Here is a 26,255-nt window from a genome sequence, read left to right on the forward strand (position 1 = left end):
AGACTAGACGAGAGAGCATGATAGCAGCTCAGAGACTGAGAAAATAAGAGAGGGGGGGGGGGGATTGGGGGGTATTGGCTACACCCAAGGAGCGAATGTCAGACAGTGAAGGAGATAGAACAAGGTGAAGGTACAGAGGCAAGACGCAGTAAGGTGGTGGTGGTGGGTGTTAGTTACACGAGTAGTGAATGCTAGACAGTGAAGGAGATGGAACATGGATGGGGTAGAGGAGGCCTGTGCTCCATGTCAGCTGGGCCTCTCAGGAGATTGGGAGCACCATTCCCCCCGCTAGCTCATGCCAGGAAGACACAGAAAAGGGAGACAGAGTGAGACAGTCCAGTCAGACAGACAGAACATGCATGTGGAAGGAAAAAGCCGCAGAGAGACCGGGAGAGAGGGAAAAAAGGGAGTAAGGGGGAGAACGTGAGAGTGAAGGAGAGAGAGAGTGAAGGAGGGAGAGAGTGAAGGAAAGAGACGGACAGGAATAAAGGGGAGAGAGAGAGAGAGAGAGAGAGAGAGAGAGAGAGAGAGAGAGAGAGGGAGAGAGAGAGAGAGAGAGGGAGAGAGACAGCTTGGGTCAGTGGAACATTTGTATGCAGCAGTGAGAGGATGTGCATTAGTATCCTCCTAAGAAGCGGCAGCACTGCCACTGCAGCTCTTTGTGCTATTTGGAGGAAGGTGGCTGAGAAGGAGGAGGAGGAGGAGGAGGAGGAGGGAGAGACGGAGGGAAGAAGAGATGAAGGAAAGAGGAGGAGGAGACAGAGGGAATGAGAGATGGAAGGGAGAAGAGATGAAGTAATGAAGAGGAAGAAGAGACAGAGGAAGGGAGAGACAGAGAGAAGAAGAGATGAATGAGGAGGAGGAGATGGAGGGAGAGACAGAGGGAAGAAGAGACTGGAGTAAGAAGAGATGAAGGAAAGAGGAGATGAAGGAAAGAGGAGGAGGAGGGAGAGATGGAGAGAAGAAAAGAAGAAGGAGGAGGAGGAGGAGGAGGAGGAGGAGGGAGAGATGGAGAGAAGAAAAGAAGAAGGAGGAGGAGGAGGGAGGGAGAGACTAAGAGAAGAAGAGATGAAGTGAGGACTTGGAGGAGGAGGGATAGATGGAGAGAAGCGAAGGAGCAGGAGGAGGAGGAGGAGGAGGAGGAGGAGGGTGGAGAGACAGAGGGAAGAAGAGATGGGAGCAAGAAGAGATGAAGGAAAGACAAGGAGGAAGGAGAGATGGAGGGAAGAAGAGATGAAGGAGGAGGAGGAAGAGAAGGGCCGAGATGCCGAGATGCCGAGATGGGGTGGGGGGGTCGGAGTGGGACAAGGATGGAAGGGGGACTTGCAGGGGAGAGTGAGGAGTGTGTGGATGGCCACCGTGGCTACAGAGCCTGAGGCTAAGCAGAGGGTAATGTCTCATCTCGGCCAATAAGCATCCCCTAAATCCAGGTAATGGTGGGCCACTGGGCTAGGCATAACACACGGGACAGGACGGGACGGGACGGGACGGGACAGGACAGGATAGGACAGGACAGGACAGCATAACTAATAGCCATGAATGACAAAATCACCAGGCCAGGATGATTGGTGGGTGGGGGTGCTGTGACCGATTTTTCACCTTGCCTGCATGGCAGGAAGCACCATTTCTTGACATCCTTGCCAACCAGAAAAAATGTAACAGTTTTTTTGAGCAGATGAATTGAAAGGGTTTTAAAAAAACTATGAAAAACAAAAACAAGACAGCTGACACGACACAGAGGATACAGTATGAAGATATAGATACACATGCATTTACAGGCTATTTTTGGTGAACCTGCAGTACTGAACGTGTCTGTTTGGTTTTTTTTCCCTGGTAAAGCCTTACTACAAAATAGGAGCAGAGAGCAGATCGTTGTTGGCTAGAGAGACTGTTTGGCAGTGCAAGCAGAGTGGCTGGGATTTAAGCGAGGCATGGTAGCCCCTAGGGGGTGCTGTAAAGAGCCATCTGTGCAGAGGAATGGCAGTGTGTGTGTGTGTGTGTGTGTGTGTGTGTGTGTGTGTGTGTGTGTGTGTGTGTGTGTGTGTGTGTGTGTGTGTGTGTGTGTGTGTGTGTGTGTGTGTGTGTGTGTGTTCTCTATCCAAAACACCCAAGACACACAGTCAACATCCGAGCCCTCTCCCCCAACCTCCCCCCCTCCCTCCGTCTCTCTCTCCATCTCATAGGCCTTTGCGGCCAGCCAGACACTTTTCAGCAGACGAGCCGAGCCGAGCAAACAAAATGGGCTGTGCTCCGATTCGACAATGGGAATCGAATTAAACAATGCATCAACATTGTACAAGACAAATCTCGTAGGCGGCCAGCCAGAGCTGAACATCTCTAACAGCAAGAGAGTTTTGGCAAAGGAAAAAAAGAAGATTCTTAGGGATCCTTTTACACAGAATAATGGGCAATTTCACTGTCAGTGTGGTGTTTGGAAAAGATAAAGACCTTGCTCATGTTTACAGCGCCATGATTTTAATTTTCTGTTTTGGGTTGGTTTCGTTTTCCTTTTTGATCCAAAAAGTGATCTGTACCCCTCCAAAATTGTCTTGCATGATCCAAGAAGGACTGGGAGCTGTTTATCCACTATTTGTTATATCACCATCCAGCAATTTAAAAAATGGGAAGGCCTCGTTTTCTGGTATGATAGATTAGAGCGGAGCCTGATGGGGTGAGAACAACTATATTTTTTCAGCAAAGAGAGCGCTCTCTTGGCAATTGTGGACATCTCACTGTTGAACAATCAGCTTGTAAAGTGATTGAAAACACAAATTTGTAGAGACATGCATCCATTTGCACTTCTGCTCTTGTAAAATGTTCTCCTATTTTTATTTTTTTTTGTTTTTATTTTTTTTGTCATATGCTGAAAACCTGCTCCTCACTCTGCCTAGACCTAAAAACACAGCCCCTTCCCCAAAACCTCTTTGTGCAAACTGAATGCTACTCACCCCTTTTCCTTTTGTATTGTATTATGTACAATTTCATATCTGTATAGTGGATAAAGATGTGGCCAACTGATAAAAAAAATCTTTTTTTTCCTCAAGACATATATTTTTAAATAAAAATGTTAAGATTTATTCCTGCTTTCGGGGATCTGGTTTTGCAAAAGGTTTCAAATCAGAAAAGGGAGGAAAAAAAAGTGTTATTTAACTTAACTCTTTCATGTATAGGACGTCTTTAGATTTCAAAATCTCCTTTACAAACTGAGCTGACCTCAACGCCTTAGATTTTAAAGCCTTCTGATGATACAAAAACGATGCAAATAGAAAAAGCACACACAATGTCAGAGAGGATTTAAAGATCAAGATCTACAACAAAGTGAGACCTTTTCCATCACCCTGTCCAGCTTAATACTGGTGAGACAAGATTTTATGAAATGAATATGTGGAGGCAGTAAGGAAGAAAAAAAGAAAAAGAAAAAGAAAATGGGTTTTGGTATCATTCCAACCTTGGCGCTTTTTTTTGCCCTACTAAACCAAGATTAGGGGACGCCTGAATAACTCCCTATCAAATGCTGGGACATCTCTGAGAGTCTCCTCTCTAGCCCTGGGCAGGGCAGTGCTCAAATCATGCTTCTGGAACTCTGATAAACACACTGTGATTGACATGGGTTGGAAATGATTATCTAGACCAGTGGCTCATGATTGCAACAAAATAGGAACGGGAAGAATTACCTCAGCATTTGGCCAGAGGGCTACATGTGCCAAGTCAACGACCCCCACCACACCACACCACACCGCCCCCCTCCACCACCACCCCCACCCCCCACCCACTTTCCTCCTCCCATACCCTGTGCCTTCCCCTTTGCTGGATGGCCTTTTTCCTAGTACTGTGCAGCCTGTTCCTGACAAAGGATGCGCACGACAAGCTTTATGGTCTCATATTTTCAAAGGCCCCCATCCCTAAAAGCCCCTTAAACGTACCAAAGCATGGCTGCTGTTGGACATTTTCTGAAGTTAAGAGACACACTGCACAGAGCAGCAAGCTCATTCACACCAGCAGGGGTGATAGAATATGAAGTGCACTACAGTTTACAGTTATTGAAACCCAAGATGGATTTCTCTCTCAAGTTTGCCTATGTACCTCTCGCTTTTTCAACGGCCTCTTTTCCCCTGGCCTACCCAGAAGGCTGTGGAACCAAGTGAAAACGAATGACAGCATAAAGTCTTGAAGGAACAGTCCACCCTATTTTTATTTTCACATATTTGCAGTATTTCCATGCATTATTCATGAATGAGCATATTTTCTTCTCAGTGCTTAAGATTTATTTGTATCAGAATTATTAGCATAGCTTAATCACTGGAAGTAAATGGGAGCATTAGCATCAAGCCACAAGTGATCACCGGACGGGATTAAATGGCTGTTTTGCACTCTGGTGAAATTTCCATTCATTTTAAAGTAGTTTATATGCACATTTGATGATGTTTTGTTTGCTCCCATAGACTTGCATTGCTACGCTTAATTTGGCTATACTGTTAACTAAGCAATGCAAATAGACAAAAAATCCTTTGCATCATCATATTTTACTTGGACTATATATGAGCAATTCTTGAAATGAGGTGGACTGTTCCTTTAAGGTGCAGCTGCTGAATAATAATGCCACAGTGAACTCTCAGTCGCCCATACTCATGACCAACTCTTACCAGCCAGCCAACCTATTTCAACTTTTCAGACAGAATTTGGAAGAAAAATAAGGGGGGGGAAAGAGAGGAACAAATAACATGTAAAGATGGACACAGGCCCTACACGTTCTCAGACCCCACTGTGCAGCCCCTGTCAAGTGTGGACTGTGCTTTCAAAACTCGTGGTCATCAATATCAATCATTTCCAGGGCCATCAATATGTGGCACAGTAGTTCACACAGAGCAGATGACAAGCTGCTAGTCCGTCTGCATTGCTAAGGAGAAGCTTTATATATATAAATATATTTATTATATTTTTTTAAACCCATCACCATGGGCAGCCATGAGACGTGAAGAGATGTGAAGCGATGACTGGCTCTCGATGCTGTCTGTCAGCGCTCTTCAGCAGGACCGAGTAACAGCTGCCCTGCCTATGGGGATTTCTCATGAGATGGAGGGATTTGAGCGAGTGAGGGTGAATGAAAGGAAAGAAATGAAAGAGGGGAGAGAGAGAGAGAGAGAGAGAGAGAGAGAGAGAGAGAGAGAGAGAGAGAGAGAGAGAGAGAGAGAGAGAGAGAGAAGGGGAAAGGGGGGGGGGGGGGGAGAGAGAGGGACAGACATGATAAGACAAGAAAAAGTATGCAGAAAGAAAATGTTGGGAGAGGACAGTGATTGAGTGGAGGCCAAACTATGAAAGATGAAAAACTGTGAGGGGGGGAAGAGAGAGAGAGAGAGAGAGAGAGAGAAAGAGAGAGAGAGAGAGAGAGAGAGAGAGAGAGAGAGAGGAGAGAGGAGAGAGAGAGAGAGAGAGAGAGAGAGAGAGAGAGAGAGAGAGAGAGAGAGAGAGAGAGAGAGAGAGAGAGAGAGAGAGAGAGAAATTATGCATTTTAAAAGTAACTTTGTCATCTGGTAAAAGTATAGACGCACATGGTTACAGTGGCCGCAGGCATGCACTTGCTTCTTCCAGAAATTTCAACTGGGCTCTTAAATATTTAACAAGAGGCTCGCCTAAAAGTACTGCTCTTTCACATTCAGGATCTGGGGAATTACGCAATTACTTCAAATCATGAATCTATGTGTCAAAAGTGTTAGGTTGCCATAATTTTGAGCATTCCTTGCCAAACGACAGTTAATGGTTCTGGACAAAGTGACAGTAGGCTCTTTATCACAATGGAATTTTTACAAAATTCTAAAGCAGCAATTTGCAAATTTGCCTTTACTTGTCCTTGCTATAAATCGTCAGATTTGGTCAGAGAACACCTCAGCTTATGTAGCACAACGAAACTTAAATTCAGTCCAGGAGAACAATGGTCTTGTAACCGGGCATGTCAACTGCAAGTGGTATTATTGTATATAGACCATCTCAATTGAAACTTCTGGGAAGTCAATGGTTTTCTGCAATAGTGAACAAAAAAAAAAGTGCAGTTTTCATAGTGTCAAGCATATCAGTTCTCTAGACTGCTTGTACAACTTGGAATATGGTGGTGGTGAGGACTACAAATGTACTCCGATGGTGATCAGTTTAGATCTTCTGACGCTTTTCTAAGTCGCTTTGGTCAAAAGCATCCGCTAAATGTAATGTGATGTAATGAAACTATAACCTTTTCTAGGGCTTATTGGCCTTTATTTCTGACAAGATGGTGGAGGAGAGACAGAAAATGAGTGGGGGGAGAGAGACATTTTCACAGTTTTCAGAACATCTAAATTGGTCACCATCCAATTAAATTTGTAGTGCCCTCACCTACTCTCTGGGTTTTTTAAGTGGTCTTCCATCAGGAACACATTCTGCAGGACGAAAGTAATAGTCTTTTTGTTGTTCGTTTTATTTGTGCCTAGTCATCCTGGTCTGAGATATTAATCCTCAGCCTTTTGTTTACCCCAAAAGACGAGAGTCTGCTTGGCGGTCAGGAGGCTTTGGGTTGAGGAAAACCGAGTGAAAAGAGATGCATCCTTCTCTTGCAGCCTCTCGGCAAAGTGTGTACACAAGACCGTCTCGGAGCTTTCACAAGGAAAGCAGGGATGAAGGGGATCACAGTGACTGCATGGGGTGTGTGTGTGTGTGTGTGTGTGTGTGTGTGTGTGTGTGTGTGTGTGTGTGTGTGTGTGTGTGTGTGTGTGTGTGTGTGTGTGTGTGTGTGTGTGTGTGTGTGTGTGTGTGTGTGTGTGTGTGTACACTGCATACTCTGTGTGTGCATGTATACATGTGTGTGCCTGTGTGTTGCATGGGAGATGGAGGTTGGACTCAATATCTCTGATCAAAGTAGTCACCAAAAGAGACATGATGGCTAGAGTTGCACTGCAGCTTTTGGCAACAACTTGCAATGCGTTCGAGTCCTTCACAGCACAGTCTCAATAATGTCTACCAAAAAAAAAAAAAAAAAAATGTTAGACCCAATCAAAGAGGTTGTTTACCACAAATTACACACGAGCCTAAAAATATAACTGAACTCATACAACCCCTTTAGCAAATTAGACAGGGAAAAAAAATAATGGAGTGGAGAGAAAAATGTAAATACGGTTCATGTAGCACAAAATCAAGTCAATATTTTACTGGCAGCCCTGCACCGCATAGCCTGAACTGCATAAATCCTTGCATAATACAACACCAAATACGAGTATGTCTAAACCATGATGCTATTAAAATTTCATCATAACATCCCTTACTCTTTTCTGCAAGAGAATATAACACCATTAATAAACGTTGTATCATTCACCAGTGGCTAAGTATCCATGAATATATATTAATTCATAGGGGTGCTACTTGGATTTTACTTTCCCCTACTGGGGCCGGCATGGAAATGAAAAAAAAGAGCGTTCCGATAATAAAAAATAGGGACTCATCTTTTTTATCATCTCATTTACACAATAATCTGTGACACAATCACGCAATAGTTTTGCAACATTGAAAGCAGGAACCAGTGTTTTATATGCTAAATAAATTGTTACTCCTCAGGACAAAAAGTCGCTCTCTCTGAGTAATACAACAGACAAGACCACAGAGGTGGAGGGGAAGGACACAAAGAACCACTCAGTTTTTAGACATTTTTTAAATTATTTAAATACTATGACATGACAAAATGTGCCATTTATTTCACTCATGAACGGTTGCCTAGGAAACCGAGCCGATTCCATGGTTATTAACTCTTTTGGGTTTCTGTTCAATAACCTTCATTTTCGCACAGCCATCCCTAAATACGCGTCCCATTATTCCAGCGTATTGACCGATTCCTTCCAGTCATTGCATCTGAGCACACTGGATCAATACCAGTTATCACAATTTTTCCCCAAAGACACTCTGAGTTAATTTAATCCATGCAAGGGCGAAAAATGCTCTCAACACGTCAGCCCAGCTGCACCGAGTAGCAAGGGGAGAGAAAAAACACACACCCACCCACCTAACCATGTTCTTCCAGATCACAGGCCAGACAGCGCACGCACGAACCACGCACAGGTGGCTGTCAACTCCAGTTACCTTTCCTGTGATTTGTAAATCTGCGAGGACTTGGAGCAGACACTCTCCTCCAGTCCAAAGCCACGGCCGGTTATATCAATACCTAATTGGCTGGTTATTCTCAAGACACACACCACCAGGGCACACTCACGTCAAGCAAACTGTGAGTGCCCCTGACTAACCCTGACTCGCCATTGCTCTCCGTCCGCCTGCCCGCATCACCCCCCCACCCCCCATATCCCACACCCCCTCTTATCTAAGCACCACCGCAACATATCAAAAAAGGTCCACGGCGGGGCGCCCGCCCGCCCAGCGGAATTATTACACCATCCATAATTGCGTCACGTTTGCGTGCCTTGCTGAAGACCTTCTAAAACACCAGCTTGGCTTATTAATAATAATTTCTGGAGGGGGTGGATAAAAAAAGAAACAGAGAAAAGAGGGAGTGGGGAAGAGAGAGGAGAAAGAAAAAAAATACAGCTGCAATGCCACACCTTCAACCCTGAATGAAATGCTGAACGCTTCATGTTCAGAGAGTACAATTAAGAAAGGGGGAGTGGAGAAGGGAGAAAGGGGGAGTGGAGAAGGGAGAGAGGGGAGAGGGGAGAGAGGAGAGAGAGGAGAGGGGAGAGAGGAGAGAGAGGGAGAGAGGGGAGAGGGGAGAGGGGAGAGAGGAGAGAGAGAGAGGAGAGGGGAGAGAGGAGAGAGAGGAGAGGGGAGAGAGGAGAGAGCAGAGGGAGAGAACGAGGACCTTCAAACAGGCATTTCACGAAAGCAATCAGATTTATCGCAGGAACAATTTACAAGGAGATCTTGACCGCGCGGGTAATAAGGGGGCCGGGAACGGGGCGGGAGCATAAATCTGAAAGCGGGGGCCTCCTGCGGTCAGCTGGGGGCGGCCGCCCGGCAGGCAGGCACACTCTGCTCAGCTCGAGCACCTGAGTGAGCAGTGTCCATCTGCACCACCTCGCCTACTGTGCCAGGATGGGGGCAAGCAGCCCGACAATCGGGCTATAAACCAGCCACGAGGAGAGGAGAGGAGAGGAGAGGAGAGGAGAGGAGGCAGGGAAGGAGGGAAGAGAGGGAAAGGGGGGTGAGTGTAGAGAGGGAGGTTGCGATGAGGGTACAGAAAGGAGGAGGGGGGGGGGGGGGGGGGGTGCACAAAATTGGAGAAGAAAGAAAAGAGGGACAGAGGGAGAAGGGGTAGGGATGAGGTCAGAGATGGAGGTTGGGGAGATAGAAGAGAAGAAGGGATGAGAGTACAGAGAGGAGGAAGAGGTGAGGGGATATGCAAAATAAGAGAGGAAAGAAGGCAAGCAATGAGTGAGAGAGGTCCAGGTGATGGAGGAAAGGAAGGGAGGGATGAGGGTAGAGAAGGAGGATAGAAGGGGTGAGAAGTGATGAGAAGTGATGAGAAGAGAGGAGGGCGATGGAGGAGAGGAGAGAAGGGGATGAGAGTGGGGGAGGAAATGGAGAAGAGGAAGGAAGAGATAAGAGTAGAGAGATGGGACGATGGAGGGGAGGAAAGAGGGGAGCAGAGTATAAAAGGGGAGATGGAGGAGAAAAACAACGGTGTGTGTGTGTGGGGGTGGATGAATGGAGGAGGAAAGGCTGGGAATAGAGAGGGGTGTGGATAGGGGGGGCGAAGGAGGAGAGTGAAGAAGAGATGAAGAGTAGGTGGAGAGGGAGATGGGGAGAGAGATCCCAGGCAGAGTGTCCAAGAGCAGGAGCAGCAGTAGCCTCGGCTGCCAGAGTGGGTTCAAGGACTTTGAGGCGGTGTGTGTGTGTGTCAGAGTGTGCGTCCTGTGTGTGTGTGTGTGTGTGTGTGTGTGTGTGTGTGTGTGTGTGTGTGTGTGTGCGTCCTGTGTGTGTGTGTGTGTGTGTGTGTGTGTGTGTGTGTGTGTGTGTGTGTGTGTGTGTGTGTGTGTGTGTGTATGTGTGTGTGTGTCGATGTCGGTGTGAGTGTTGGTGTGTGCGTGTGTGTGTGTGCACGCGCCTCAGGTACTCATTATGAGGGTTCCAATAAATCTAGAAAATGCTTACTAGGAAGGACGTATTGATCTAGACTCTCATCAGCAAAATACCTCCCTAATGTATTTACTGCCTGACGCATTTGAAGTGTGATTCCACACCACACCACACCACACCGGGAGGTTGTTGCTGGTGAATCCAAAAAGCAAACCACACACCCACCTCCATACCACACCACACCACAGGCATCATCAGGTTTGACCACTAGGATCAATTAGCCTATGCGGAGGGACTCTCAGGTGTCCCTTGGTGCAGGGTGTGTGTGTGTGTGTGTAGGTGTGTAGGTGTGTAGGTGTGTGTGTGTGTGTGTGTGTGTGTGTGTGTGTGTGTGTGTGTGTGTGTGTGTGTGTGTGTGTGTGTGTGTGTGTGTGTGTGTGTGTGTGTGTGTGTGTGTGTGTGTGTGTGTGTGTGTGTGTGTGTGCGCGCTGTCCCCCCTCATGGCCAGTCATTGCTGTTTTTCTATACCATGATTACTTTTTACACTTGGCCACCTGGAAAGCCATTCGTTATCGAATTATAACATTATTACCACTGCCGTTGAGGGTAGTGCGGTGCGCGGCACGCAAGTCTTGACTCAGCTTGTGAATTTAGCAAATAAGCACTTACGTGGATCGGGAAGGAGAAAAAAAGAAAGAAATCAAGGCCACTCAAAACATTCAGCCTCTGTAGCCAAGAAATGTTTTGTGTGTATAGTGCTGTTTGTGTGTGTGTATAGTGCTGTTTGTGTGTGTAGGTGTGTGTGTGCGTGTAGGTGAGTGTGTAGATGTGCATGTGTGTGAGACTGTAGGGCTGTGTATTATGTGTGTGTGTGTGTGTGTGTGTGTGTGTGTGTGTGTGTGTGTGTGTGTGTGTGTGTGTGTGTGTGTGTGTGTGTGTGTGTGTGTGTGTGTGTGTGTGTGTGTGTGTGTAGGTGAGTGTGTAGATGTGCATGTGTGTGTTTGCGCGCAGGTGAGTGTGTAGATGTGCATGTGTGTGTGCGCGCGCGTGTGCGCATGTGTGCGTGCGACTGTAGGTGTGTGTGTGTGTGTGTGTGTGTGTGTGTGTCTGTGTGTGTGTCTGTGTGTGTGTCTGTGTGTGTGTCTGTGTGTGTAGGTGTGTGTGTGTAGGTGTGTGTGTGTAGGTGTGTGTGTGTGTAGGTGTGTGTGTGTAGGTGTGTGTGTGTAGGTGTGTGTGTGTAGGTGTGTGTGTGTGTGTGCGTGTGTGTGCGTGTGCGTGCGTGTGTGTGTGTGTGTGTGTGTTTCCCCCTCCACCACATTTCCTTCTGTTTCTGCCACGGTCCTGTACTGACCTCTCTCTTTGGAAACACAGCAGGTGGCGATCAATAATAAATGAACACACACTGAACAGGAACACAGAGAGAGTAGACGCCACACTTATGAGCATGACTATTTCAAAAGCAATGTGTCACTAAAAGAGTTTTCAGAGCCGGTAACATAATGTATATGCCCGTGACCTTTTCCCAGTAATGCACCTTTTTCTGTTCGGAGACACGACGGAGCAGAGTGAGACGTGGGAGGGAGGGAGTGAGAGTGCAGCGATCCTGTTGAGCGCTGAAACTGGTGGCAGTGGGAGGGCGGCTAGAGGCGCGAACGATATGCCACAACCATCGGGAGAGCAAGAACATGACACTTTTTTACCACGGATACCTGTGTAGTGGGGCCTTTCAGAAGGCTAAACCACACATATTATTACTAATTGATACTAAGAAAAAGTCTAGAGGACTAATGTGTAGTGGGGCCTTTCAGAGGGCTAAGGCCATTTTTGCTAGCAAGAGTAAGCGTATGAGTTATTTATTTGTCAGATACAACGCTAAACTTGTAGGCTAGCTTGCAGTGAAATGAAAACCATACAAATCACTACTAAATGGGTAGTTGGGCTTTCACTTTCACTTCACATGGTAATGAGATCGTAATTGCCTGGTGTAAAATGGCTCTTTTCACATCAGTAGACTGATTTTCGTTCCACCTAATCAACAGTTGTTTGGAGGAATTCCTGATAGAGGTGCCAATCAGATGGCACAGACATTGGGAATGAATGAGAAGCTTGGGATTATGGATACATGTGGAGCTTTTCAGAAGGCTAGGCCATTACTAGAAGTTAACCTTAAGTGAGGCGTGGGAGGGAGGGAGGGAGTGAGAGCGCAGAGCTCCTGTTGAGCGCTGAAACTGGTGGCAGTGGGAGGGCGGCTAGAGGCGCGAACGATATGCCACAACCATCGGGAGAGCAAGAACATGACACTTTTTTACCATGGATACCTGTGTAGTGGGGCCTTTCAGAAGTCTGGGGCCATTATTGCTAGTGAACCACACATATTATTACTAAATGATACTTACAAAAAGTCTAGAGGACCTAATTGTAACAACTAGATTGCATTTCCTCACAGAAAATGCTGGAGTATGCTTGCCCCTCATGCATCCGCTGCCCGTCATGCATATGTTGCCCCTCATGTATTTGTTGCCCTTCTTGCATACGCAGCACACATAAACGCCGCCACACATTGCCCAAAAGACAGCATGCCGCATGGCAAGCATACTACTAATAATAATATTATATGTACTAATAGCACATGCTTTACAGCCCGTAACCATCTGAGTTGAACCCTATTCAGAGTTTAAGTAACTGGTTTCACTGCCGTAATCAACACTTGTTGTCGGGATCAACTTGGGAGGAATTCCATTGGGAAAGTCAGTCAGCCGCCACAGATAGCTGAAATGTCAACAAGAGAAGGCATTCCGCCAGGCTATTTACAAAGCATGGCAAGCAAAGCAACAGAGAACCAGTATAAAGACAAAATTATGCATATTTCTGGCTTAGGCTCTTGCATCGCAACATTTTAAACATGATCTAGACTTGTGGCTTGACATCGATCCATGGCTGAGTGTCTTTTCTTTGTCTTAAGGATGAACAGCTATCCTCAAGAGAGCCTTGCCATCTACAAAAGTAAGGAGAAAAACCTTTATGCGAACATCTGGGTTAAAGAGATTACTTACAAAGACTTTGTGGCAGATTATTCATTGTGTTGTGCTGTTGCTACTGCGATGCAACATTATTGCTGCTACTAAGTAGGCTAACTTAATCAACAGCAGGCTGGATGGAAAAGCACCCTGAAGGGCAACATCATTGCTTTCTGTTGATGCAATCTTCTTGATGGTTTTATTATTCGCAAATTCGGCCTACCCTTAGAAGACATCACCTTTAAATAAACCAAGAGCAGCATGTAATAAGTTTGTTGGCTAAGCAACTAATATCCACTGATTTCTATTCAGCACTGGCTGAACATTATCTGGTTTAGAATGATCCCTGCCGACTCATTCATCAAAACAATGGACTCATTTTAACCTCTTCCCTGCCATTTTATATAGCAATCTAATCTTGTCTGGGTACAATGGTCAAAGGGAATTGCAGCAGTAAAAGCTCCGCTTACCAAACTAGAGAAATTTTGAACCATTAATTGTACAAAATGTGTCTTACGGCACATGTCTTACGGCAATTTTCACGAACACTGTGCTTCCAAGTATGCTTGTCCTCAGAGCTCTGTCCTTGATGGCGGTTCTCAAAGGGGGCGAAGCTGGTCTACAGTAACTGCCACAGCTCAAGGCTGCAGCTTTGTATATGGATGCCACTTCAAGATCACACAAGCCCAACACAACGCTGTTCGCTATTCACTGTAGTTAAGGGGTTAAGGCAGCAGCCATAGTAGTTTACTAAAGCCCTTATCAATGCCTCACAATAACTAATTTTGGTTTCAACAAATGTATAATTAAAAAAAATAATAATAATCATACAAGCTGCAAAGCTTAAAACACTTCCTAACCACAGGATATTTACAATGCTTTGAATTATTCGACCTACAGCTATGCAATTTAGAATTTAGGGGAGCCGTTGCTCAGTGGGCTAAGTTCGAGTTTGAATCGTAATCCATCCCCATCTCAATTACTCCATCCCTAATAATTTCCTGTCTCTTCCCTTACACTTTCTTGTTTTAGGGTTAAAATGCCCCAAAAATATTTATGTAGGAAATGTATGAGAACGATTTCACAGTGATCCATTGCTCAGTAACAAAGCAACATCCTTCGCCTCCTTAACCAACAAATGCCCCCAAGAAAACCATGCGTGTTACTGGGGTAACAGTAGTTAATCATCTGGTTAGCACTGGCTCTGTCCATACTGACAGTAGAGAGCCCATAGTACATGCCTACTGCCTAGACCTGGCAGCGCTTGTCGGCCTTGTCAAAGCAATCCCGGCATGGCGTCAACTCTGCATCCTGGGGCTACAGTGGGTCTGAGTGGCTAATAAACACTGGCCTGATATCCGTCTTCATTTGAGCAACCCAGCGGACGTCGAGGCAGCAACAATCTAGCGGCCAAACGTCTGCTGCATGAATGCTGATGCTACAATCTGCCAGCGGGATCCTCACTCCCCCCAACCCAGAAATCATTCACCAAAAACGCAATAAATAGTCTCACCAGGGGAGGTCAAGAGAATGCCCTTTTGATTTATTAAAGGTGCTAAAAATAATGAATGAATGAATGTCCTGGTAAATTAATTGGAACAGGCCAGGACTCTGACCCATGGTTACCTTGAATGAAACAAAGCCCAACTTAAAAGTCAAACTAGCGTAATAGGCCATGACGACGAACCCCACAATTTTTTTTTTTTTTTTTTAAACAATCGCCCCTCACCCCCACCCACACACACACGATTCAACCCTTGGCTTAAACTCTGGCCATCGTTCGAAGCAGCCCAGACTTGTGGTGTGATATTACTGCAGATGGCTCAATCAGTAGTGGGGGCCCTTGCTCTCGCACAGCGCCACTTTGCCAGTGTGATTGGAATTTAAATTACCCCCACATCCCTGACCTGAAGCCCTGCCGAATTCCTCTGATGGTTATTATTCGCCGCCAGTCTCTCTCCCTCTCTCAGTCTCTCTCTCTCTCTCTCTCTCTCGTCCATCCCCTCTATGTAGCCATCAGAAATGTTCGGCCAGGTTCCAAGAAAAGAAAAAAGAACTTATTTCTGTCAAACGACAGCAGGAAGTATTTTTTACACAGTGGGACAGAATTAGATTCTGTGCCAAGGCAGTGTAAGAGGAGGGGGAAAAAAAAATACGGACTTCCACATCACAGATTACATACATGAACCAAGTGATTCAAGGCTCTTTGACATACACTTTAGCAGCTTCTTTCTGCCCAATTAAGTCAAAACCTATCTGACCTACCCTACCATGCTATTGTTATTTTTTCACTTCTCAAAACACACACATATGCACAGATACACACGCTGATGATGAACCGAACAAGACAAGTATGAAATAGTGGAGGACGGACACCAACACCATGGTCGGCAAACAGATGGGGGCAGGGAGGGAGGGGATGGGCAGCAATCATGCAAGAGTAAAGCACTCTAGAGTCTATAGAGTTCACATGACACTGGCACAGCACGCAAATAACTCTCGTGTCCTCACAATGCTCAGCCTTGGTTGGGCAAACAGACCTCCATTTAAACTAGGGGTGTAAATAATAATTGAGATGTATGAATATATTGTAATATAATCTGACGATTGAATCGAATCACATCGTATCGTGGGGCATTCTTAAGTATAAGAATAAGATATCGATATTGAATCGTATCGACATGGAGGCTGTGATTTACAATCCTAGTTCACATGACACTGGCACGCAAATAAGTCTCGTGTCCTCACAACGCTCAGCCTTGGTTGGGCAAACAGACCTCCAGTTGAACCAGCATTTGATTTGTAAAACTGGACCTTGAAAAACTGTTCTGGCATGTTTCAAGGTAAACCCATGGGGTCATAAGAATAATACAGGCTATTAAATTTTAATATGCCATTCGCAAAAAACAATCCCATGAAGTCAACACTATTACATGTCTAATAAAACAAGCTGGAAATAAGTCCTTTATTTAAATGGGGGTTAGGGGGGCTGCGATTGAGCCTGTGCTAAGCCGATACACAACATGCTCTCGTCACCGGGTTAATGGCTGTGCATTGCCAATGGTGCCTGGCTGCCTGTACACAGACCTACCGGTACACAAGAAAACTCCCCTGTTAAAAACACCCAGTGTGACAATAACCCTCTGAACAAGGAACAAGCCTGGCTAATAATTGCCTCACTTCCACTTTCTGACAGTAAATCACAGAAGGAAGGCAAAGGACGCAAGAATATTTCTGGAGGGTTTTTTTTCCCCCTCTCTCAACCCCTCCAAAATAAAAAATATTTCCAAACAATTTGATGTCCGACACAGAAAATGAGAATATGAGAGAGAGAGAGAGAGAGAGAGAGAGAGAGAGAGAGAGAGAGAGAGAGAGAGAGAGAGACAGACAGAGAGACAGACAGAGAGAGAGAGAGACTCGGCAAAGTCACACTCGCCTCCTACTTAAACAACCTCTCAACACTCAAGCCAAGAGAGTTTCTTGGAGCATAGAGGAGCGAATAACATCATATAGATCGGACAGCATGATTTAGCGGCCACTATGCATGCTAGAAATTTCTGACCCTCAGTTGTACAGTTTTCAGGCAAGAGAGAAAATAAACACAACACCTACAACTAAAGGGCCAAGAATTGGTATATCAGTACGGCTTTGATGATGAACACGAAGCCCCAATCAATGGCATCTGTGCTGCGATTGTGATAGCTCGGACAGATAAAAGATGAATCGATGTAAGTAACCACAGTAGCATTTGATGCCCCAGTAAGCTATTGATCTGACTTCACAAACGATTCCATAGGGGGTTTTGCTGTGGTGGTGGTGGGTCAAAACTTGACACCTGTTAAGTCATACCCCCACAAAAAAGGGAAAACTCCTCAGTCAAACCAAAAAAAAAGACAAAAACAAAGAGAAACATACTCCCATTAATTGGTTTGTACGTAACAGTATTATTCATTTGTATGGTTAATACATTATGATATTTATGCAAAAATAGTGATCGATCAGAAGAAATGGGTGGGGGGCAGCAGAAAAAGTTTGGGAACCACTGATTCAATGGATCAGAGATTTGAGGCAAAAGGACTTGAGAACCAAATAAAGCAGCAGCCAGTTGCACCAATGGTTCAAAACACACTAAAGAGATTTATATTAAACAAAAGGCTGCTTACGGTATGCACTGTAGACACTGCAGACACACACACACACCAACAGATTCCAACTCAAAAACAAAAGAATCCGCAAGGGTAAAGACATCAGACAGAACGAATGACTGCAACCTTTTCATCTAAAACTTTAAAACAAATGTCTGATTTACAAGGTTCAAGGAATTCATTTTAGGCTGACCTCGTTTATTTGGAATGAATCCATTAATTTCCTTTCCCATGATATTTATTAAATGCAATTACAAAACGTTTCAAGTCAAGGTATGCTGTAAAATCCCAAGACATTTTAATTCCAGATAGTAGCTCTGAATAAGACAAATGAATAAAAATAGGCCACCACAGGTTTCTCTTTTTTTCTCCCTCTCTTGTCTGATTAAACCTTTGAACATCTCTTTAAAGGGGATTTTTTTTTCTTTTGTTGTGAAACTACAAGGCAGCATCAACAATTCACCTTGGGAGAATGATTGCGGATGTCTTTTTTTTAAACTTTCGTATGCCTGAGCTGTCCGTCTCACTGCAGTCATCTCTATGTCACGCAAACGGTTTTGAGTGCAAAATTCAATATTTCATTGTCATCCCTGCATCCAATTGACTCGAGACATTTCAATGAGGAAATGTCGAAAGGCACAATGCAGGCACAGATTCATTTCATGTTCGGTACGTGCTAGGAACATTAAGAACTCTAAACCCCACCAGTGAAACCACTCCTAATCATACAAATGCCCTTCAAAGAAGGACACATTGAGTATTATTTTAGGCATGTCTACAGTATGGCCTCCTTTGTAGCCCCCCTCCCTTCCCTCCTCTCCCTCCAATCTCCTCTCTCCTCATCATCTACATTTGCTTAACCGAATTACGGTATGGCGGTATTAAATGGCATCTTTGCTCCCCCAACTCATTTAATACCAGGCTCGTGGACACACAGCCATTTCACTGATGGCCAAGGTCAGATATATGTACCAATCACAAAACTGTGATTTGCTGAGGGAGAAATAAAATGGGCAACAGACTTTTTTTTCTTTCCTTAAAGCGTTGCAGAGTTGAGATATTGTAAAGTCAAATGGAAGGGGCTTAGCCTTGTGCATGAACTAGGGCTAAAAAAAAAAGATTTCTTCACCTTGGCTACTGAACTTCAGATGTGTGAACCTTTTTTATTATCATTTTGATCACTGTGCATACAGATCAGATGAAGGCTCTGCGGCTGACAGGTCACAGCAGTGGTCCAACACAATACACTTCAGCAAGACAAAAGCCTGTTCAAGGGCAAAATTTGCCTTTGCTTTTTGGATCGACAAGGAGTAGGCGGTGGGTGGTAGTCTAGGCAATACACTGAAACACTTCCAACGTGGTGAAAATTCAAAAAGGGAATAATTACAACTATTTTGGGTAGGCTTGTGTTTTAAACTGCAGCCAAGGTAACTCTTGGTGGGAAAAAATGGGAAGGAGGACAGAATAGCGGAGGGAAAAAATGAAAGCCATGTTCTTCATATCTACACAGGAGAGAAATGTACTACAGTATAACACCTTGAAAGCAGCGAATCAGACATCAATTGGGGAAACCAATGAGCCAAACTGAAAACAAAGCTTGAAATCCATTCCCTTCATATCGGGAGACCCCAGCTGACATTTCCGCTAAAACCTGGCAACTGGGGTAATGCACAACAGTGTGGGGAGAGGGGGTAAAAAACTGAATTACTCTCCAAATGAATACAAAGTTACTTTCATTTCTTTCCAATCGATGGCGAAAGGCTGTCATTTCTCTTTATAGAAGATTTTATCAGACAGCACTTTATGACTCATTTTCTAGAGCGTTACTGACAAACAACAAGGCGTTCTCTGACCTTCTACAGCAGGTTAAGGTAGGGGTGGGCGATATGGGGAAAAACATTATGATTTTTAAATATAAAATCTCAATTCCTATTTTTTATCAAAATCTTCCATCGAAAAAATAAAAACAACAACAACAAAAAACAGGCATTTTATATACTTGCAATTTGTAATTAACAAACAACAACAACAACAACAACAACAACAAAAACAGCAGTAACAACAACAGTCAGTAAGTAGGCATCACTTTGATACTGATAATAAACATCATCACTGCAAGACGATCCATACAATTTCTCCACTGATTCCTGACGATCTTGTACTTGATTTCACGATTCACAATTTAATATAGTCATATCGCCCACCCCTAGGTTAAGGACCTACCACTTTCTCTCTACAACCAAGCAGTACTGATTTTCACAGGAAAACACATCCTTCAGATGTACACACCCAGTCCAAGCCTGTGTCTATGGAAATGCCAGTGTGCTTATTATAATTGAATGGATGTAATCTCTTGCTGAACGAACAAGAGACCCAATAGCCAAGGAAATGGAACACTTCGCCAATTACGGAATGTCGTTCAATTAACGGAATGATCGGTTCTAGCTTCAGGAGTCTGTTGCACCGAGGCATGCTCTACTTGACTGTACTGTACTGTGGAGTAGACCTGCCAGTGCCGGAAGGCAACACGTGTGGAGGGAGGGAGGAAGGGGGAGGGGGGGGGAGAGAGAGAGAGAGAGAGAGAGAGAGAGAGAGAGAGAGAGAGAGAGAGAGAGAGAGAGAGAGAGAAAGTACCTCTCCTGGCCTGCTTTTGAAATGACGCTGGCTGACCGCCTAACGTGCACCACTGCAGAGATGGGACACAATGTCAGTGGATATTACATGATGATGAGTGGAAAACAGGTAGGCAGAAGGGGGATATGAGGGCCGCAACTGGTTCTCTACCTATATAGCATTAAAAATAGCGGCCCTGCCGTGGCCTAACGGTAGGGCACTGGGTTACTCCGCCGGCGACACAGGTTCGATTCCTATCCGGATCATTTGCATATTCTTCCCTGTCTCTCTCCTCCCATTCATTTCCTGTCTCTCCTCCACTGTCCTATCAAAATAATGGTAAAAAGGCACTAAAAATATATATTAAATATATATTTTTAAAACTGTATATATTTATAATTTAAAAAAAAAAGAAATCAAAATAACCACAGGTTCACACCCGGCATCACAACCATACAGTGTTGCATTGCGGGTCTTTGAGAATGGGGAATATAGTCGACAGCCATTTCGGCATTTATCCATAGTGATCCTTCATAGATGCGCTGGGGACATTATGTTGACGGAAACCATATTTAATTCAAAGGATTTCAGCCAACACTGTACAGTACCTTGAACTGTGAAAATCTAAATTTAGTTCTCCTCATATAAAGCTGCTGAAGGAGAGTTTGAGTGCAACAGACACCTTGAACAGCACTGAAACGAAACAAAACAAAACCAGAACACGCACACACACACACACAGGACGTTTTGCTGAAGGTCAGCAATCCAAAACACTACTGGAAATGGTGAGAATGAGGTGCAGTGGGCCATCCGATTTGATCTGGCAGAGTAAACAAAAAAAAAGAAAGAGAGAACCCTGTGCAGTGCTAAACATAACCTTGAGCCAGGGTTCGGCTTCGCAGATTTCGCCCGTCTTCCATTTATCACGGGCTTCAATAGACCTTAATAGAACCTGTCAATCTTCTTAAGCAAGTACCATGACTCTCGGAGAGGCCTGAGGGAGGAAGGGCTTTTTTGAAGACATTTTGAGGATGAGGGTTAGATGGGAGAATGGAAATAAAATGCAAAAAAATACCAGAGGGTCCTTTAAAAACCCATGACTTGACACCCACACAACACATAACACTAACAGACACACACTTCCTCCTCCTCCTCCTCCTCCTCCTCCTCCAACCCACCCCATCACACCTCAAGCCTCACGCCTTGTTTTTACATCCACACCATCATGGCGTCGTACAGAGTGAGAGAGGGGGGGCAATAAATAACTGGTGTGTGTAAGTGTGTTTGTGTGTATGTGTGCACCATACTATAACCTCCCGTCCCCAGTCAACCATCCCATCAGCTCCCCCAATAAAACTCTGGGAGGTCCAGGCATCAAAGCACAGCATGCACGTTTAACACACGCCAGGGACGTCGTCACGTGGGGAAAACGAGGCCAGTTGCCCAAGGCCCAGGGAGAAGAAGGGGGCCCAGAATTGGGTCCCATTACATTTAATGCCTTGAGTGGCGGGTGCTTTTAGATGGCTTTGTCCAGGGCCCATCCAACGCCGTCGGCACTCCTAGGAGGGTCCCCATTACATTTAATGTTTTGATGGGGGGGGGTGCTTTTAGATGGCTTTGTCCAGGGCCCGTCCAACGTTGTCAGTGGCCCTGGTCCAGGCATCACATCACATCACAGCGTGTGTGCAAGCTTAACACGGCGGCCGACGCCGGCTCTCGTCAGACAGGGCGGGAAGGAAACATGACTCTTCCAGTAGCGGTAGGCGGCTAATGGAGGTGCCCGTCTTGCGGTAAAAGCAGCAGTGTGTGGATGGAATGTGGATGGAATGAGTATATAGGTTAGTGGTTTAATTAGCAAGGGGATAAATTAATCACCGTTTGCTTTGCGGCGCATGCATGGCTACGGTGGTAATGGCACTGCGGGACAGGAAGGGGGGCTGGCTGATCAACATGCAAAGGATAATTGTGACCTGTAGTCATGTCTCACCGAGTGAGGTAATTTAGCCTAGCGCTTGCCCCAAACCGAGCTCACCACTTAATAAAATAGAAAGAAAAAAAAAAGTGAGAGTCATGAGCCATGTCTGGTTTCGTTTCAAAACATTGTCCAGATTATATTACAGAGCACTCTACAAAAAGATTGGTTGTTTTTTGTAAATATCTAACGCCATGCCAAATCAATAAATACATCAGTATAAAAGATGGCGTATTTTGGACACGCTAATATGGTGAGAGATGAAAGGTCTGAAATGACTTGAGAATATGAAAGGCGAATGAGGGAGTGAAAAGTGACTGTGCAAGTTAGAGTGAGCAAGAGGGAGGGAGGGAAAGATGCGAAGAGAGCCAGACAGTGTTGCCAGATGAGGCTGTTTCACGCCCAATTGGGCTGCTTAGGATGACCGTATGTGGGTAAAAAAAAGGGTACAAAGGACATTTGGGAGGGCTATTCTCAAGATTTATGGCCATAGAAATAAAAAAGAATTTAGTCCAAAGTGGGCAGGATATTAGTGGTTCCAGGTAGGTTTTGAGCCCTTTTTGTTTGGGCTGGAAATCATCAGTCACATCTGGCAACCCTGGCGCTAGAGAGATGAAGAGGGTGAGACACGGCTCCTTGGTTCCTCATTTCCCTGAAACGGGAAAGCAGCCGGGCCCTGCCTGCCTCAGCTCGGCTCAGACCCCCTCGCCATAATTAAACCTAAGGAGCCGCAGACTGTATCTCATCTATCTGCCAGCCGAGCCAATCAAAACGGCTGGATTTCAACGGCGAGAGATCAAGGCCCTAGGACTGGGGAACCGCCGCCTGACAGTCGGTTAGTGACAGGTTTGTGTTTTATGGCCGAGCCCATAAATACGGCAACAGCCTCAGGGACATTAAATCTTTCCCTTGATACATTGTGTGGGGTGTAATTTGTTTTAATTATGCATTTAGATGAGATTACAACTAGATAAATTGAACCCCCCGCTTTTCACTTTTTGTTTTTTGAATTAGCCCCTTTTAACCTCACTTCAACTCTCGCGTGGCGACTTCCAAGGTGAGGTAAACAACAGGGACGCGCTGACCAAGGGAAATAAAAGCTTACCGCCAGCGCTGTCATTTACGACGCTTAGCAGGGCCCGCTGCACTACACTGCCCCGCCAAACGACAACAACAAAAAAAAGCTGAATAAATGCCACACCGCCTGCATTTTAATCAGGGAATATGTAAGCTGCCGCTTCTTTCTTTTTTACTGGTAGTAGTAAACATACAGTATGTGGCTATTTAATTAGGTTAGTTAAGTGGCGGATCGTGCCAAATGATCAATGGATTTGTTTTGTTCATTGATGTTACATAGTTCTGAGATAGGTATTCAACTCTTTGGTGCATACTTTCACATGTATACAGTATGCGATTAGAATCATAGCATAATTTTGAGTTCACAGAGTTCTATGGAAACCGTAGAATGTTCAAGTAAAATTCTACAGGAACTGGGGAAAACCCCTTACTCCTCACTTCAGGAGCACGATACATTTCAAACGGTGGGGTTTCCTATACAATAGCCCAGGGCTGGACCTTATTTGTAAATCTTTGAAATGCTGCTACAGAATACTACAGTATGTAGTGGTTTGGCTCTCTCATTGCTCACAATATTTAAGAGGAAATTAAAACTAATTAACCAATTAAAATGGCGACATTAAAACGATGCAACTCTGGACTTAACGCGATGCATTGCCCACATCAGCCGGCTGAGATAAAGCCGCCGTAAAAGCAAAGTTATATGCACTCCAACATAATGTTGCTGTGGGTTGGACCACTTTAAAATGCAGAGCGTGTTAAAGCCTGGAGACTAAACCTCTGCCACAGGAGTAGAGATGTTTAGATGTGGAAAATGCCACAAAAAAAAAGAACAGAAACAGAAGGACAGAAGCAAAAACCATTGAGCTGGCCACTCAAAAAGGAAACCTTGCAACAATAAAATGTCAGAGAGAACTTTTTCGTGGAGGGGGGTCAATGGGAGATGCGATAAAACTCGACAGTATGCCAGTCACTCAGCGCCCCAAGGCAAGACTGGGCTGACGAGAAGGAAGATGGGCTCAGAAGGCAGAGGGAGGTAGAGGTGGATGGGAGCTTGCTCGTTTGCTTGCTTGCGTGCGAACGGTTTGAGCAAGCAAAGAGCAAAGAGCAAGGAGCAGGGTTGCAGACACTGGAGTTGCTCTACTTTTTTAAAGAACTTTCTGCTGAAAGGATCCTGCGGCAGTGTGTGTGTGTGTGTGTGTGTGTGTGTGTGTGTGTGTGTGTGTGTGTGTGTGTGTGTGTGTGTGTGTGTGTGTGTGTGTGTGTGTGTGTGTGTGTGTGTGTGTGTGTGTGGGGTCCTGCCTGCATGTGTGCGCACGTGTACGTGTGTGTGTGTGTGTGTGTGTGTGTGTGTGTGTGTGTGTGTGTGTGTGTGTGTGTGTGTGTGTGTGTGTGTGTGTGTGTGTGTGTGTGTGTGTGGTCCTGCCTGCATGTGTGCGCACGTGTGTGCGTGCGCGTGCGCGCGTGCGTGCGTGTGCGTGTAGTGATGTTTACATAGAGGGCTGGCTCTAGTTGTGGGTGGCTGCCTGCCTTCCTGGCTGCCTGCCTGCACACTCTCCCGTGCGTGCCTTGAAGTCAGAGACTGTAAAATGTCAGCAGCTTCCTTAACATGTCAAAGTCCTCTCCTGCCACCATTACATGTCCTGTTTGTACATAGCTGGTGTGGAAGCCAAAATACTTTTTTTCAGTTGGGTTTTAATCACAACACATTTGAAATCGGGAGGATGCACGGTAATTGGTGAAATGATTGCACTAAGCCATAACAAGTCTTTATTGCTCAGGTACAAGAAAAAGCTCATTTGTTGACCTGCCTGTACTGGGAGAGGGGGAAGGGTGTGTGTGTGTGTGTGTGTGTGTGTGTGTGTGTGTGTGTGTGTGTGTGTGTGTGTGTGTGTGTGTGTGTGTGTGTGTGTGTGTGTGTGTGTGTGTGTGTGTGTGGTTGTCAATCAAAAATCCTATTAGGCCAGAGTTTGTTTTATTGTTGTTCAACAGCGGGTGTGGAAATAATAAGGCAGCGGACTGTGGACAGTCTCAATTACGGGGCGCCCATACATCTTTCGCAAGTCATCGATGAGCAAACGGCTTGATCAATTTACCCTGTTAATTGGCAGTTAATTATCCACTGCACTTTAAATGAGACGAACAGGGGGAGAGGATGACACGTGCAAAGGACGGACGATGTACTTTAAAGCTATTAATACACCTGAAAGCACTTCCTGATTCCTCGTCTGCGCCAGATGCGCACGGTGACCCCCTCAAGCTTTCATTACCACACACGTTTTTTTTTTCTTCCATCAATTAAAAGCAATAAGGCAGAGTGCACTTATTTACAGCCTACACACAATGGCATCAGCATGCAGTGTGTGCATACTATTCTGTTCTGTGCTGTACCTGACAACATATTAATACATCATATTCTACTCTTCTACTCTGATTAGAGCTGCATTAATATCAAAATCAGGGGGGAAAAAAGTCATTAACTAGGCCTAGGGTATTTTTTTTTACTCAAATTGCTGTCAGAAGTGTAGTCATTTGAATGGAAAATCGGTTTTGGAAATAGCCTAACTATACATCAATCTGGGCATTCTCAAATAAGCACGTTGTTAAAGCCAATTTACTATAAAGTGTACATTAGTGTGGAGAATTAGATGAATGGAAAAATGAATATGTCGACGGTGAAAAACAACAACCAATTGTGGACATGCAACATTTCAACTAGCATGTCTCCAAAAACTGCCAGGGTAAGGTTTAGTTGTATGTGTCTGCCAAGTTATTTAGACAGAAGCAAACACAATTAAGCTTTTCTAGTGCAGTGCTTCTGGCTGCGCTTGGCTATTCTCTCCATGTGAAGTGTGCTTGCAGAGCAGCCGGACAATGGGCAGCTCGTTTATTGGGTCTGGTCAAAGCCATGCCTCACATATTGATGCCAAAGCCAAATTGACAAGGTAACCTTTCGGTTCATAACCACCTTCCCACAAAACCACCGTCCAAACTCTTTCCACGTAATTACTATTTAACCTCTCCGTCCACTCATTTATTATTTTGGAACAATAGAGTTCGAAGCCATGCCACTGCCAACACCGAGTCTATGAAAGATGGTGCAAGTGAAAGAATAAAAAAAATAAAAAAAAATAGCTGTTCCTGTTTTAAAGCACAAAATTACTGAATAACGACAGATACTGTTTCCAGAAACCTAAAAGCACTTCTTCCGAAAAATTATTATAGACAATTTTGGCATGGATCATTTGCACTTACTTGTAATTTGTAAGTCAGTACTTTACTTTAAAAGAGTAAGCCGAAAAAAACATTAAAAGACAACAAATAAAGGCTTATGGGAAAACTCATTCTGACTGGCACCGCAAAGATGTATTTTGGCACCATTTACATAGA

The 26,255-nt window shown here is 44.9% G+C and overlaps 1 protein-coding gene across 2 annotated transcripts in view; it reads right to left on the minus strand.

Annotated features, from left to right (window-relative positions):
- The window catches only part of ctnna1 (catenin (cadherin-associated protein), alpha 1), a 214,479-nt gene that overhangs the window by 116,142 nt on the left and 72,082 nt on the right, over positions 1-26,255 (minus strand). The gene's annotated exons all lie outside the window — the stretch shown is intronic.

This window comes from Engraulis encrasicolus, chromosome 23, assembly GCF_034702125.1.
Source record: "Engraulis encrasicolus isolate BLACKSEA-1 chromosome 23, IST_EnEncr_1.0, whole genome shotgun sequence".
NCBI lineage: Eukaryota > Metazoa > Chordata > Actinopteri > Clupeiformes > Engraulidae > Engraulis > Engraulis encrasicolus.